Source organism: Xiphias gladius, chromosome 6, assembly GCF_016859285.1.
Source record: "Xiphias gladius isolate SHS-SW01 ecotype Sanya breed wild chromosome 6, ASM1685928v1, whole genome shotgun sequence".
In the NCBI taxonomy this organism is placed as follows: Eukaryota; Metazoa; Chordata; class Actinopteri; order Istiophoriformes; family Xiphiidae; genus Xiphias; species Xiphias gladius.
The window spans coordinates 11,930,340-11,945,763 of NC_053405.1; positions in this window are offsets into that span (position 1 = coordinate 11,930,340).

Below are 15,424 nucleotides of genomic sequence, written 5' to 3' on the forward strand. Positions count from 1 at the left end.
ACAAAAGAATGTTACCAGGTGAATTTAAATCAAAATGCAATATAAGTAAGGTTATTCAAGGAAATAAAGCAATAATTGAATGAAAAGAAAACCCCACAAGTTAAGAAGGAAGAACAAAAAGGTTGACAAGGGGAAGGACATAAAATATAGAAGGCTATTAAAAATTAGTTATTGAGAGGATTAAAAGGTAACAGAAGAAACTTGACAAAGGCAGTTATAGTAATGCTGTGCCTTAGAAAGAAGCAAAAATGGCCAAGAATTAACTAGTTGAATAGCTTCAGAGAGGGATCACCATTACAATCTAGTTGAGACCTTTGGATACCCAGAAGACTCTACACAAAGGCAAATAAGCGCACCAAAAATCCGTAACATATGGGGGGAAAGGGGGGCGTTGAAATCTATAAAAAGAAACTTAAAATCAAATCTGAATTTAAAGTAAACACACAGTTAAAGGGTGAAGACAGCAAAGTGTTGGTAAAGGTTGAATGACCTGTATGTGCCACAAAGTTATGCAACAAATTATTTACACATTAGATACATATCACAATTTGACCATTTTATCAGCACAGAAATGTTTGCACAAAAGGCACCGCAAACAGTTCGAGCCTGGTCTGCATCTTAGCCAACATTTTTCAGCCAGAACATGTCCCCAAAGAATATTGTAGTGTTCAAACTCTTTCTCTCTCTCTCTCTCTTTCTCACTCTCTCGGTTTTTTGTTTTTTTTCTCTTTCTCTTGTACACACACACCTCCACACAGCTGATGATACAGGGTTCACAGTCTTGGTCTAGTCTGCTGCTGCTACTTGTGCTGAGGTGTTCAGCTCCTCTGGCTCAGCACTGGGCCTACAGTGTGCGTGTACTGTATATGGCTCTGCGCCATTGGTTACAATAAACGGCTTTATCACAATAAAGCTGTTTTTAAAATAACAAGTGTGTTTTCATCTTCATGTGTGCCATCACTAACCAGCTGCTGTCGCCTAGCAACAACATCAGTTTTCTTTTGTTTGACGTCTTGAGATCATTTGCATTATTTATGGGGCTTTGACTTCGTTTGCATTAAAATACAAATTCCCTAAATATTCGAATATATGTAATTTTGTCATTAAAGTCATAATAAACTATGACTTTTAGCAATTATTTGATGTTAATTTAAAATGCTCAGAGAAACATAAGATGTAAACCTATAGATAAAATTGAAAACTACATAATCTTATATCAAGTTCGCTACAGCTTTAAAGATGTCAGGCCTCAGGCTTTTTGAAGGTAAAGGTAAAAAGTAACACACCATCCAAGTTGCAGATCATTTTGTGACTTACCCATGTAGACATCAAACATTTCTCAGGTGATAACACTCTGATGTGAACTACAGATATTCTCACTTCACATGCATGTATGTGAGAAAGAGTGCAGTAAAAGGAATAACATGGTTACATGGCAACTGCAGTGCAGGTTGAGAAAATGCCCATAAGGTGTGAAAATTTGTTTAGTGTTCAAGAAGTATTAGTGGGATTGGGTAAGTGTGTTTCTGAAGACACCAGGGATGTGTCTCCTTTATATCTAAACTTTTGTGCACATGTTTTTGTATGTACACATGTACGTATGCTGTGGTGTGCTCGTCAAATCTGGACCTAACTGAAACTGTCCCAGTGCATTTGTTGTAGAGGCTAGAGATGATTAATGATTGGTGACACAAACGCAAACACTGGGAAGCAAAGACAGAGTGAGACAGATGAAGACAGATAGAGGCAGAGGGAGAAGCTCAAGTTAAATACCCCCATATCAACATTGCAGACGCTGTGGATAATAGGCCTCTAAAGGCACTTCTTTTTTAACCACAACCACATCCCTAAAGGGTTGCAAGAGTACAATTTGTATTAAAGGGAAAGACAGGGAGAAATGTTGATGAAGAGAAAGACTAGTCCTGTAGGTAATGCTGTTAACTCCACATTGCAAAACGTAGAGCACATTTTTACTTGACAATCCGGCAGCTTTCACACTGTCATTTTTCCTTTTCTTCACAGTTCAGAAATTGCTTCTAGTCGTCACTTGGGTTCATGAGTTCAAGGAATTTGTACTTAAAGATGAACTCCATCATGTTTTTGATTGATATCTTGTCGAGTGTGGATCGAAAGGACAGGGTTACGTGCAATTGTATTTATTTTTTGACCAACAAAAAAGCCTCTAAACTGGAGAAAAAGAATTTTAACTCCACTTATCTATTATTTAGTCATAATTCTTATCTTCTTGAAACATGTGAAATGCTGAAAATGTAGAAGACCGGAGTGCATATGTGACAGCCAGATAAGGGTTGACAGCAGCATGTAGTCAGGCATCAGTGAGAGCAATGACACCAACAGTGGCAAGGCATCCTCCAGCTGATCATCTCCAGAAGTATATCGTACCAGGCCGAGCCAATACCACACAAGATTACACTCCCCTGAAAAGACAAGTAACCTGCCAGACAGCAGTGTGCATGACATGGGTTAAATCACCTCTTGTTTTAACATATCACCATCTACTTCCCGATAAGAACAACAGTGAGGTGATATGGTGTAAAGCAACATTGCAGTTTGCTGTCAGTGTCGAAATTTGGAAAGTATCCGTTTTTATGTGCTTAAAACACATATTCATATCAGTTCTATTGCCTTTTCCAATCCCAAACTGCAAACTGGCAACATGCTGCTATATACACTGGTGTAAATTAATGAATATGTAAGTATCTTTCAATATACATGTATTTCAATATCTATTTTAGTAATGTGGTAATTCTAAACCACCTACATTCCCCAGAATGTACACTGCCTATAATTTATTTCCCTTTATTCCTCACTCTGTTTACACATAGAGCTCTGTATCTTTTTTCATAAAAGAAAGCTATTTCCATCTTCAGATGCTATCAGCATCCTGGCTGCTTTATCTTGTGCTATCACAGTTTAAGTGCACACCGGCGTCAATTCCCACTTTTTAAAAAGTCCACATATCTCTTTGTCAGTAGTCATCTTAACCTCAGTCACAACCTCTCAGCTAACAACAAAGTAAGCAGCCGCTGGCAAGACATTGGTAACTGACCTTTCTTGGCTTGCCTGGAGAAGTGGAGCAGAAATAGCTGCAGAAGAATGTACGCTACAGTAGCTATTTTATTTTCAACCTACTGTACGTTGTGAATTACAAAGTCAAATATGAAAAAAATGGCACAAGTTAAGTATTTATTCATGAATATCTGGCACCTGAATACCTTTAATGTAGAGTAGCGAGGTCAGGTTTATCACTGGGTTATCAAGTGGGTCCCTCCCATCACAGATGTTTCACTGATTCAGACCCCAAACACCTCCTGAAGGCTCTACTGTGACCTCTGGCGTCCCAAAGTGAATTATTATGTGTTTTAATGTATTCCATCTGACAACTGCTGCTGTATCTGTACTCTCACAATTTTTCCATTAACTTTTAATTACCATACCTGCTAAAGGGGATCCATTTAATTTTTAATTTCTCAGGATTTCATCTGTTATTAAACCCTTGAATAATAGCACATTCCCCTTCATCATTTCTTGTCAGACCCAGGAATACAGTATGTGTTGGGAATTGTTAGTGAAGGTTGAAGAGGAGGGAGTTCTTCCAAGAAAGAATAATAATCTAAATTTCTAATCTTAAAAAAACATGTATGTTAGTGACAGATATTCTGTGTTCAATAACTTGAAATGTACTTCACCATATCATATCTACTATGTATGTTGCAACGAACAAATGTGGCACACTGAAATGCTGCTTTTATGACCTTCAAAGTTCAAATTAGGTCAATATTAAAAGTGACATTATTTTAGACTGCTTCCGTAGCTGTCATTCTACTGCAGAAGTCTTTTGTTTTTTTGTTGTTGTTGTTTTGTGAAGCTTTGGGGCCCATAGCATAACATATTTACTACCAGCTGAGTACAACCATACCATGACACACAAAAAGTAAGAGTCTACAGCCTTCCTAGCAGCCCTGTGAGGCTGTACTTATGCACATTGGTGCTCTGAGCTAATTGACAGCGTCAGCATGCTGACATGCTCACAATGACAATGCTAAAATACTGATGTTTAGCAGTTATAGTGTCTACCATGTTCCCCATTTTATTTTAGTGTGTTAGCACACTAACATTTACTAACTAGCACTTAACGGAATGTACAGCTAAGGCTGATGGGGTGTTAATATTGCAGGTAATTGGTCATTAACCAACATCCGAAGATGGCACTAGTGTGACTAGCAACACATGAGTAATTGGGTCTAATTGTGAATTCTACTGTTTTATCTCCTTTCGTACGTGTCAGTGACAGTGCCATTGGACTATAAACAGAGTTTTCTCTGTCTGTTGTATCGCAATCTGTTATTTGATGGCAAACTAAGACAGACATGGATGTTTTAACATTAAAAAAATAACATTAGAAGGAAATGATGCTGAACTAAATACTGCATGCTATATGCAAGCGCAAAACTGAACTCTGGCTTTATCTGTTGAGCTTATTTCCTCTCCTAATGGTACCCTTATCCCCTGAAAGTGATGTTCTCTAGTTGTGACAAGTTAGTGTTGTTGTTGGAGGTGATGCACCTCACCAAGGTTAAGTCAGATCTTATCACAGTGATGATGCGAGAGGGATGCTGTTTTGGAGGCAGTTGCAGTGGAGCAAACAGAGTAGGCAAAGGTTGAGTGATAACGTACTGATAAGCTGCAGTCCAACTCTCTGACTCACTGCCTGCTCTCTTTTTTCCTTTGGTGGTCATGTATAAATCTATAAAGCTTCTGTGCATAATGTTAAACTAGGCCAGGTTGGCTCCTGTGTTGTTCAGTGGAGCATGGCACTACAATTGCCAGGGTTAAAAGGTTTCATTCTCAGTGTTTTCAGCAATTTTCATAAAAGCACCCATTGAATGTAATTTGTTAATTTTCTAAAAATGTTTTTATTAAATACTGGTATCACCACATTCTGTGATAATGAGCTCAACAAAAAATAGCCACTGACTTGTTTTTAATGGTCTTGAACTTCAATAAAACAAACCTACTGGTGAAGTACATTGATGAATGGCTTGCACCTGCTGTTAAACATCAAATCAACTGTGAGAGCATTTGAAGTACAACACAAAATTTAATTGGTGGTCACTTTATGTCCTAGTCTAAACACCTCATTTTGTTTTATCCATTTGTTGTTGAGCTTTTTTACCCTGGGTTTTGGAAGCCCAAATAGGGCTGCAAATGAACTTCTGTTAGATGCTCTATATACAACACGGTATATCTGTTTTTCCATATGCAATGTTTTACCGAAATATCTATATAGAGGCATGTTTTGTGCACAAATGCAGAATAAAAGTGCCAACATGGTTACAAAAATATAAAATCTTTATGCAAACTAAGCTCAAGCTACAGAGTAGATGTCGGCTTGGGATTTTTTTTTTTTTTCATTCCCGCCCAGTCCTACAAAGAGTCTGACCATTCCTATAGATGCGCAGTCCCACTGCTGCATGTAACACTGTTATCTGTTGGAAATATTTCTGCCCCATGCTATAGGAAAACACTCTTGGGTTTTGCTTGAAGCAGCAGTAACCAAAAATTGGTTTAAAAACAGTTATGTAAATAGAAATAAATAGAAATTTGGGATATATGACGATAGACAGAAATGGTTAAATACTCCTATCAACAACCTTCCCGGACCCCTTCTTCCTCACTGCAACTATTTCCTCCAACTGGATAAGTGTGAGTTTGGTTGAGTGTACATACACTGTATGAGTGCACTCACAAATCTATTCCTGTCAATATGTGACTGTGAAAGAGAGTTTGGTACAATCATGAAGACCAAAATATAACCAGAAGATTCACGCTATTTTTCCGCTCACTGGTACATTGTGAATCCAAACGAGCCCACCCAGAATTATTTTAACCAGGCTATACTCTACATATTGTCTAAATTGCTATGATGACAAGCTAATCTTGTGAAGATCCTGTGTTTACATAGATTTCATCTTCTGTTCTTCTTCCCTTTTTTTCTGAGGAATGTTCACACCTTCGCCCACCTGAATGTCCTGTCAGGCTGTTGCTATAGATATGCACTCAGAGCACAGTGGAGGGGATAGAGGGCAACAATTGACAAAAAGTGGGAAGAAGAAGCAAATTAGGAGGAGATGCAGAAGAAAAGAGACATAGTCGGGAACCAGAGAGAGCTCAGAGGGAGTGAAACAGTGAAGACACCGAATGGGGAACATTAATTCACCTGGCAGTGAGTTTATCAAGACTGAGAGAATCTCTGAGAAGTGAAAAGAGGGAATGATGACAGGGGAAGAGCAGGAGAATGAGCTCTCTACCTGTCAGCGCATCAAAGCCTTGTCGTGTCATATACTCACCCGCTCACACACCCACTCATCCCCTCAATGCCTCAGCCTAATGAGCCAAGTGCCTCTCAATGGGTCCTGTATACACCAGCACCCTCACACAGCCATTATAAGTCTGTGTTATAGACAATTTATCGCCCTGTACAGCAGTGCTTCTATTTCCATTCACTGTTGTCACGACCTGCACCCTTCATACTGTTGTGTTACCTACTCACTGACTTTCTCCATAGGCAAAGGTAAAATCTTTACCTCTGCCACAGCATATGGCGGGTGGTTTCTGTCCATTGCACCTTACATTGGTGAATACACTGTGCTAGATGGGTAGCTTTGATGGGAGTTGATATGCCAACCTCGTTAAGACCAATGCCCAAAGAAGCATCTCTGAAGCATTTTTCGTCATTGCTGTCACTGAACAGACTTCTATTTGCACAAACATGTAATTCCATACCATCCCTAAGTGCCATGTGTCTGGCATGCATTGAATCACGACTGTATTTTTTACACTGAGATGGATTTTCTTTCTCTCCTGCGCTTCTACGTAAGTCACACACATCTTCTGCAAGATGTCTGCAATAACAAACGATCTTTGTTTTTGAAGGATTCTACATGAATAAACTTGTCTTGTGTAACTTTCTACATATTGTGAAGTTGCGAATGTTATCTAAAGCAATTGTTTGAGAACAAGAGCCTTTTACAGATCAACAGTTGTAATGGATTTATAATATTAGTCATATTAGAAAAATTACCTCACAGCTCCACTGGGCTGCCGCTAAAAAGAGATTCTGATTAACTGATTCAACGGCTGAAGTAGCAATTCTCAAATCCAAAATTCAAAATCCAAAGAAGTAGAAGAAAAAAATTATTATGCTTAAAAATATATCTTATCAAATATCTTTTTTGATGTTTTAACTGCAAGTATGGGAAATTTTCTTTTGCCTTTGTGTGTGCTGAGAATGATAGTACGGGTTTTATTTGAAACCCCTATTTCTTTCTTCTCTAGGTCCTATAACTTCCCAAAGCTAATCTAATGTTTTGCTCCCTGGTAAATTAAGTTGTAAACACAAACTATATAAAAAAAAAATATATATATATATATATATATATATATATATATATATATATGAATACAAATGCAATATGCTAAGTAATTGAAAGGCTGTGAATCAAAATGGTGTTTTTTAATCCAGTCATTTTTTCCGCATTGCAGCTCACTCTTGATGCTGCAATCTTGTCTCTCTGCACAACATACTTGTTTACATCGTCTGTGTTGCATCAAAGCATCAAACAATTTTGATGCATTGCAGGATCCCAGTAATGATGGATGTCTTTTGAAAATTGTTTAAACAATATGCTCAGTCTCATTATGTGAACTGTCAATCACTGGATCATGATTCTTCTGGAATACTCAATTTCCTTTAAAAAAAATTCAGCAGAGTTATCTTTAACTGTGTGGTGCAAAGTTCTCCAAAGTTTTAACGATATTAACGGATGCAAGCCTATATATCTTTAAATGTCTCTCTTAGTTTCTTTAGAATTTTAGTTGTTGACATTGATGCAAACCATGAAACGGTTTTAGATTCTAATACAAGACAGAAGAAGCCATGGCAAAAAACAGGACACTACTTATTTGATTCCAGATGCAAGAGTATAGAGAGCATTTAGACAGGTAAGGAAAGTCAAATTTACCTGCATAAAATGCGCATAAAATTAAGTTTGATTCATTCATTCATTCAAACTGCTAGTGAATGACGCTTTACATATTTTTGAGATGGTTCACCCGTAGTTATGTGAGTGGTTAATTCTGTTCCATTCGCACAGCTGGAAAGTGCATATGCCATTTGGGGGGGACCATTATCCAAAGCACTTCGCAGCAAGATGAGTGCCACTTTAGCATAGTGACCTGTGGGGAATTGAGCCACTAACTCTGGCATTGTAAGTAACATGCTGTAATCACTAAGCTGCACAAGACTTGGACAGTAAATACCTATGTTATGTTCACATTTCCAGCAAACTAAATCTTTAGAATATTACGCAACTCTGACTTTTTATTGTATTATTTGTTAGAATTCGGGATGGGATTTTTTTCCCCGGATTTTATACTTTTCAGTGAAAAAAAAAATGAATATTGACTGTATATACTGGAATGCTATATTCTCTGAGAGATTAATAAAAACACAAGTAACAGAGTGTATAAGGACGTATGTAATATATTGTATGAGCCATGGCGCTGTAATATCCTACCTTTTTTGTTTGTGTATTTTTTTTAATTTTTAGGCAGTAGCAGTTCACATATTTCTATAAAAATGTGTGAAGTGATTAAGTGATTGTTTATAGGGAACTATGTGCTAAAATGTTAGCAATAACAAAAAAAAAGCACAAACAAGTCATTCTTCATTCAGCAGTTTTTATTACTAATGTTCCAGAGCCGTTTGCTTTATTTTTAGCCACATCCTTTATTTTTATTTCTACAAATAAAACATTTTATGATAAATGAGAGGCTTTAAAGGTCACATGGTCACATGAAGATTTGAAAAAAATAGTTTATTTCTGCTAGAACCTCATGTTGTTGCAGTGGCGAAACTGAAAAGCAACTGTCTGCCAGGGTAATTTTTTATATTTTGTTTCACGACAGTTTTAAGCGACCTATGTTTTATTGAGAACAACACATACAAAATACTGCAAAATACAATATATGTGTGTTGTCAATGCTATGCAGATAGACAGACAGTCCTGCAGTTGATACAGTATAAGGTGACTTGATTTGCTTCTTGGCTTCCCTTTGGCACAGTAAATACCACTGTAGTGCTTTATCCTTATCCCTAATCTAAGTCAAAGATTGTTCAGTGAATCATGTGGACTAAGTAACACTCCTGAAATTGCCAATCAATGAATGGCCTTGTCCGACTTTTTCTTCAAGCCAATGGCCCTTGATTGCCAGTGTTCAGCACAAGGTGACAGACCACGACTTCTCCTCTAATTAAACCACTCATCCGGTCACTCTGATTGGCATGTGTTTCCCACACACAGGCGAACATATTAAGCGAGGGAAAAAGGAGTTGGGGAGAAGCAAGGTCTAACTAGGCAGGGCAAGGAGGGAGAAGAGGAGAAAAGGTGACTGATGGAATGGAAGTAGGTGATGGGAAAAAGAGAAGGAATGAAAGTGGTGGAGCAGAGAGATGCTGTGAGCAAATCAAAGACAAGGTGCGGTCTCTCTGTTTTTAAAGGAGAGTGGGTAGACCACTTGTCTTGTCCTTATTTAGACAGAAGGAAAGCTGAAAGAGAGACGGGCTCGAGAAGAACACCAGAGGAAAAGTGTGGGGCATGAGGTCCCACCATAGGTGTCATTTTATCAGGAAACACTCAGACATAAGAGGAACAATAACTTCATACTTATCCCTTGTCACTTTAGATATATTACATTGAGCAGCAGAGTGGGGTGGTAGCCTTTTACTATGCTCTGAGATTAATAGGTTAATTGACTAAAGGCACAAAAGAAAACAATTCTGTGCATCTCACTCTGACATTAACTGAGAAAGATTTTTATTAGAAACCAATGGATTTTGCTTTTTAATTATGTAACCCTGAAAAAAAACTACTATAACAGAGACACACTGGCTTCTATTAATAATTAATATTAGGCTTTATCATTACTGTGGTTCTTTCTGATTCATCCCCCTTGAAGGCATGACAAGGTTGCACCAGACATTTTACCCAGAAAATATTACATTTACTGTTTTATTGATTTGTCTGACTGTCGACTGTCTGACTGTATGGAAGTCTACTCATTTACACTACAGTAATGTCGCCTTTATTATGCCACCACTGGAGGAAAAACTCCCCAAAATCTGCATTGCAAAATATGCAACTTTCTTTCTGTCTTTCTTTCGCCATACAGATAACATAGATTTAGATGGATTCCAGCATAAAATATGACAACGCGGCGACAGACTTTTACACAATGAGTCAACTACACATAAATATTCCTCTATATACAGTATCCTTGAATCTGCAACACTGTGACAACAAACTCATTCATAAATTAATATAAAACCCTAAATTTACTGCTTACGCAGTTGGCTTTTGGCTCACAATACCTGATGCCCCCTAACTGACCTGAGCACACATTATCAAAGGAATGTCCAATTACCTGAAGTAAAGGCAAAGACAGGCAAAGGACAATCAAATTATCAGTCCCGAGGACTTAAATGCCTTAGTTTGTCTTAAATGTCACACATTGTCCTGTAAAGCTGTGTGGGTAGAGGATGACTTCAACACTTCCAAGGTTAGGAGTCTGATCCCTACTGGGGCCACAAGTTACGGAATTGTGAGCTTTCCAGTTCTTAATTTATGCATCCTCGCCTCTTTGTTCCACTAGCCCATGACACAGTAATCGATTGAGGTCTGCCCCCGTTAAAGGACCGTGCACGTAATGGTTCATGTTTTAGCCCATTTTCTACAAATCAGGCGGACTTTTTTCATCAAGGCCAAAATGTTGTGTCTGTTCTCTATGACAATCATTGTGCTTTAAACAGGCAGCCACTTTGAAGATTAAATTTTTTTCTTTCATTTAAATGTTTTGAAAAGACAGAGAAGAATGTAAACAAGAGGCTAAAATGCATTCATCAGATTGAGGTGCTGATATAGCATAGTATAGTGTGATTTGCAGTAATACACAAGTGCACTATAACCCTTACATATTACATAAGTATATAACTACTACCCCCACACGTGGCACAACCAGAAACATGTGCGTATACGTTCATATTGTGATTAATGTTTGGAATCCATATTAAATGTGCTTAAATTTTATTTCAAAAACATGTCTATATGAAGGGTCCACCCATTAACATTATTATTGCTAAACTAGTGTATTACTTTTACAACCATTTGAGCCCGTAAAAGACGCCCTTTAAAAACAATACTGGCTCGTTATACATTAATTAAAGACTATTTGTAATATTAGATTGTGTGCATGTGTAGATATGGGACACACACAGAAGACAAGTTATAAAAAAGGTTCTCGGGGTCACATGGTGGCTTGGTAGCTAGCAGCTGCCTCACAAAAAGAGGCTTCCTTGTTCCTTTGCATGGGTTTTCCTTCTGGTCCTCTGGGTGCTGAACATGAAAAACATGCATGTCTGCTGACTTGAGGACTCACTGGTGCCCACAGGTGTGAATGTGTCTATGAACGTGTCTGTGAGTTAGCCCTTTGAGGTATTGGCAAGTCTGCAACCCTTTCCTATTTCTTGTTCTTCTTCCTGTGTCTCTCCCCATATCCCCCCCGTGCCATGACATGAATAAGGATAGGAGGGACTACAACATATAGCGCGAACTGCATGGATGGAGGGATGGTCTGACAGATGACAGTAATGTACTGAACACAGAACCCGTGTCTTCCAGTGCCCCACTTCTTTGCTGCTTGACACAAACTGCCTCCCTTAGGTAACAAGCCCATGCATTTAGGGAAGAATGAACGGCCAGGCTCCACAAACGGGATACGTTTCAGCCTGTCCCTGTGATAGTATCTGTGCATAGCGTAGAGGAAAGCAGCCCTGCCACTTTAAATATTCGATTAAGTAAAACCTGCAGCTGAAGTTGATTGATTAAACACCCCGGCAGTCCTTTTCTTTCAGTTTATTTCAGTCAGCAGCAACGTCAAGATTCAGAAAATACCTTACAGCTTGCTCACCCAATTGTGAGGAATTTAAATGTACATGAACATACAATAAATATGCCAGGATAGACTGTTATTCACCATTATTCACTGACCTAAAACTACATCCCATTAAAACATTAATTTTCAAAAGCGGATAAATAAATTATTAAAGAGATTTAGATATTTTTCTTGTTTCATATATTCCTTTGGAAATAAAAAAATATCACATCAAGCTGATAACTTATTTTTCAGTGTTTACCAGTTTTGCCAGTTTTTTTCTGAAAGCAATGACAAACTTTATGTTTCTTTGTGCAGTGGGACAAATTCAATTTATCCATAGTCCTATATAAAAAAAAAAAAAAAAACAGCATTTCCCAAGTAACTGTAACTCAAAACGAAACCGAGTGAGTTGTTAAAAATACTTTTTTGTTTGCAGTGTAGTATATGATATGCACCATGAACCTCACCTATAATTCTGATGAGAAGATACAGTATAAAGCTTTATCTTTAAGATGCGCCGGCTGCACTGGGGAGGGGGAGGCTGCCTGGACTCAGTGTGCAGCGTGCATTGGTCTGTTTCATGCTGCTCTACCGCCCCTCTTATCCCGGGTAAAGCGAGGCTGACGATGCTACTGGACGACACCTTCAATGAGGCGTGGGAGGACGGCATGACTTCATCACGTCAAGTGGAGCACTGCAAAAAAAAAAAAAAAATCTTTAAAGGCAAGTTGTCAGCCTGGTGTTCCGGCTTAAAAGCACATTTAAACAACTGGAGAAACGTTTCCACTGCTCGGCGCACAAATGATTGGAGATTGTTGTGATAATGTATTACACGGTTCGTTTAATAAAATAGTTGCATTGAGTTAAAGTCATATCTCCTAAAATCAAAATTTAAATATTTATTGTTTGATTAAATGTATATTTATGATTTTTTTTTTTTTCAGTGCCCATTTCAAAATAAACGTGCCATAAAGGGAGAGAGGGGGAGGGGGGGGGGCGAGGGGGGAGAGATGGAGAGAGCCGTGAGTTGAGGGGTGGCTGGAGAGGGAGGGCCGGACGCATGACATCATTCCCTCAGCTTCCCTGCGCGGACAGAGCTCTGGTTTCTCCAAGTGCGCACGGTGGCTGCTGCTGAGGGAGCGACTCCTCCTGCCGTACCCAGACGCGTCCCGAGCAACCTGCGCTCCTGGGGTGGATTTTAAAAACATTATTTAACCCGGCAGCGGAGCCCCTGAACCGCTCCTCACTGGACCTGCCGCAGGGACGCGCACATTCAACACAACCCGGGGATTATTGCTTGTTTTAATCATGAAGATGTGAGGGTTTATAAGCCGTGAAGAAAGAAAAAGGGAACTCCGCGGCTGACAAAAGGTAGGCATACTTCCCTGTCTCCCTTTTCCTGACTCTGCCCAGCTACTTTAGTCTGCCAGTTTTTTTTTTTTGTTTGTTTTTTCCCCCTCTCTTTTTTACAAGAGCTGGGAATTTCAATCACGGTTTTTGTAATTGTCTAAACGCTCAAACAGGAATCAGGCACGAAGGCATTTTGGATTGGGAGCGCACGAGCCGCGCGTTATCCCGCTGTTTTAACACCCGCAGAGAGACGCAGGCAAGTGCCCAAAGAGGAGCATCATTTCAGAATACTGCAAAGACGCTTGTGCGAGCTGCCACGTTGCTTTGCGATGGCGAGAGATGCTCCAAGGTCCCGGACTCAGCGGGAGACCCGACTCTGCCACCGCAAAGCTGCTGCTGGCGCTGGTGGCGGAGCATATGTGCCTGCTGGTGTACGAAGGATATCCATCACTCCCAACGTCGTAATAGGCACGGGTTCCCTTTCAATTCCCCCCACTTAGAGTTCATTACAATCTTAATCTCCCAAATATTAGGAACCTGGGTGGTTCTGTAGCGGAGAGAAGAACGAAGACTCTCAAGGATGTCTCTCATACTTGTATGCGCTGTATAGCTTTGGAGCATAACGCATATTTCTGAATCACCTTTTTTTTTTCGGGCGGAGGTGTGTGTGTGTGTGTGTGTGTGTGTGTGTGTGTGTGTGTGTGTGTGTGTGTGTGTGTGTGTGTGTGTGTGTGTGTGTGTGTGTGTGTGTGTGTGTGTGTGTGAGGGGGGGGGGCTGCTCGATCAAGCAAGTGCATCTCCACAGAGGGGGGTGTTATGTTATTCAAGTCCCCCATGAGATGCTTTGCATTAGAATTACTGGTACGAACCCGCATGTAGATCATGACACATTCAGTTCCTCGTGCAGGCATCGATGGGAAATGCCATTTCCGATATTCCATCTCTCTCTCTCTCTCCTCTCTGTTTGTGTTTTCCCGTGCCGCTGTTTGATGTGATGTTAAAGCCTCAGGTGAACATGTTGGACTTTTGAGAGGACCGTAGTGCTCGTCTACACCCCTGGGCCGGGGTTGCCTTTGCGCATCACCCCGTCAGGGGTGTGTGGAAAGGAGAAAAAGGGAGTTGGGCTCATTTCAAGGTGCGCCACTTGAGCCTTCCACAGCCCCACTGAGGTGGAGTGAGCGCAGCAATGACACTGATTTTTCGTAAGTGCTGGTGGTGCCCTTGTTGAATGCTGGGAACTCCTGTTCGAAATAAAATCGCTCCAGTGCATGGAGATCCTGTTGTCGTCGTGGACATCGGCGATATCTTTGATGTTGTTTTTTATGTCCGGGGATAGATATAAAAACTCGCTCATGAATGTCACAATTTCAAACTTTCAACTCGGGTATCATTTTTGAAATAACACTGCTTTTGCAGCCTTTAGTTTTCCTTTATCCGCCTTATGTTGGTTCTTCGAACCGGATCTGCTGCCACACAATAAGGCTCCATCGGGCTAAAAATGATATAACATAATGATAAAGTTTTACATCATGAAGAGGAGCCCTAGGTGTATCCATTAATTCTCTAAAACCAGTGAAAACCCTTCTCCCTTTTTTGCATTCTACATCATTGAGATCTATTATCTTAAAGCCTTAGGGGGAGACTCCTGATATCTGATTAGAATACGACAGCACATTTTTATTTGAACATTCGTGCTGAAACATTTGCCAAGGAACAATCTAGTCTATCGTTTTACCGAAGTTGGGCATTTTCCATCTTGTTCCGTCTCCTGTTTTCGATCGCAATGAGCGCATCGCTCGTCTGCAAAGCTCATAAAAGCCAGAGGAGAGAACAACATCTCGCCATCGCCCGGATTGTTAAAAGAAAATGGCTTTATTCATTTTTCTCTGTACCCGTGGTAACTTAGTTATAGCTTTTTTATGGTGCCTGTAAATGGCTTACAGGCTTGCAGTGCAATGTAATGTAATCAAATTTATGATGTTGCTGTGTATTACAATTCCCTGTTATGCTCTGTCACATGAGAAATTTGGAGTGACCCCACCTCTCTTCCCCCTCCCTT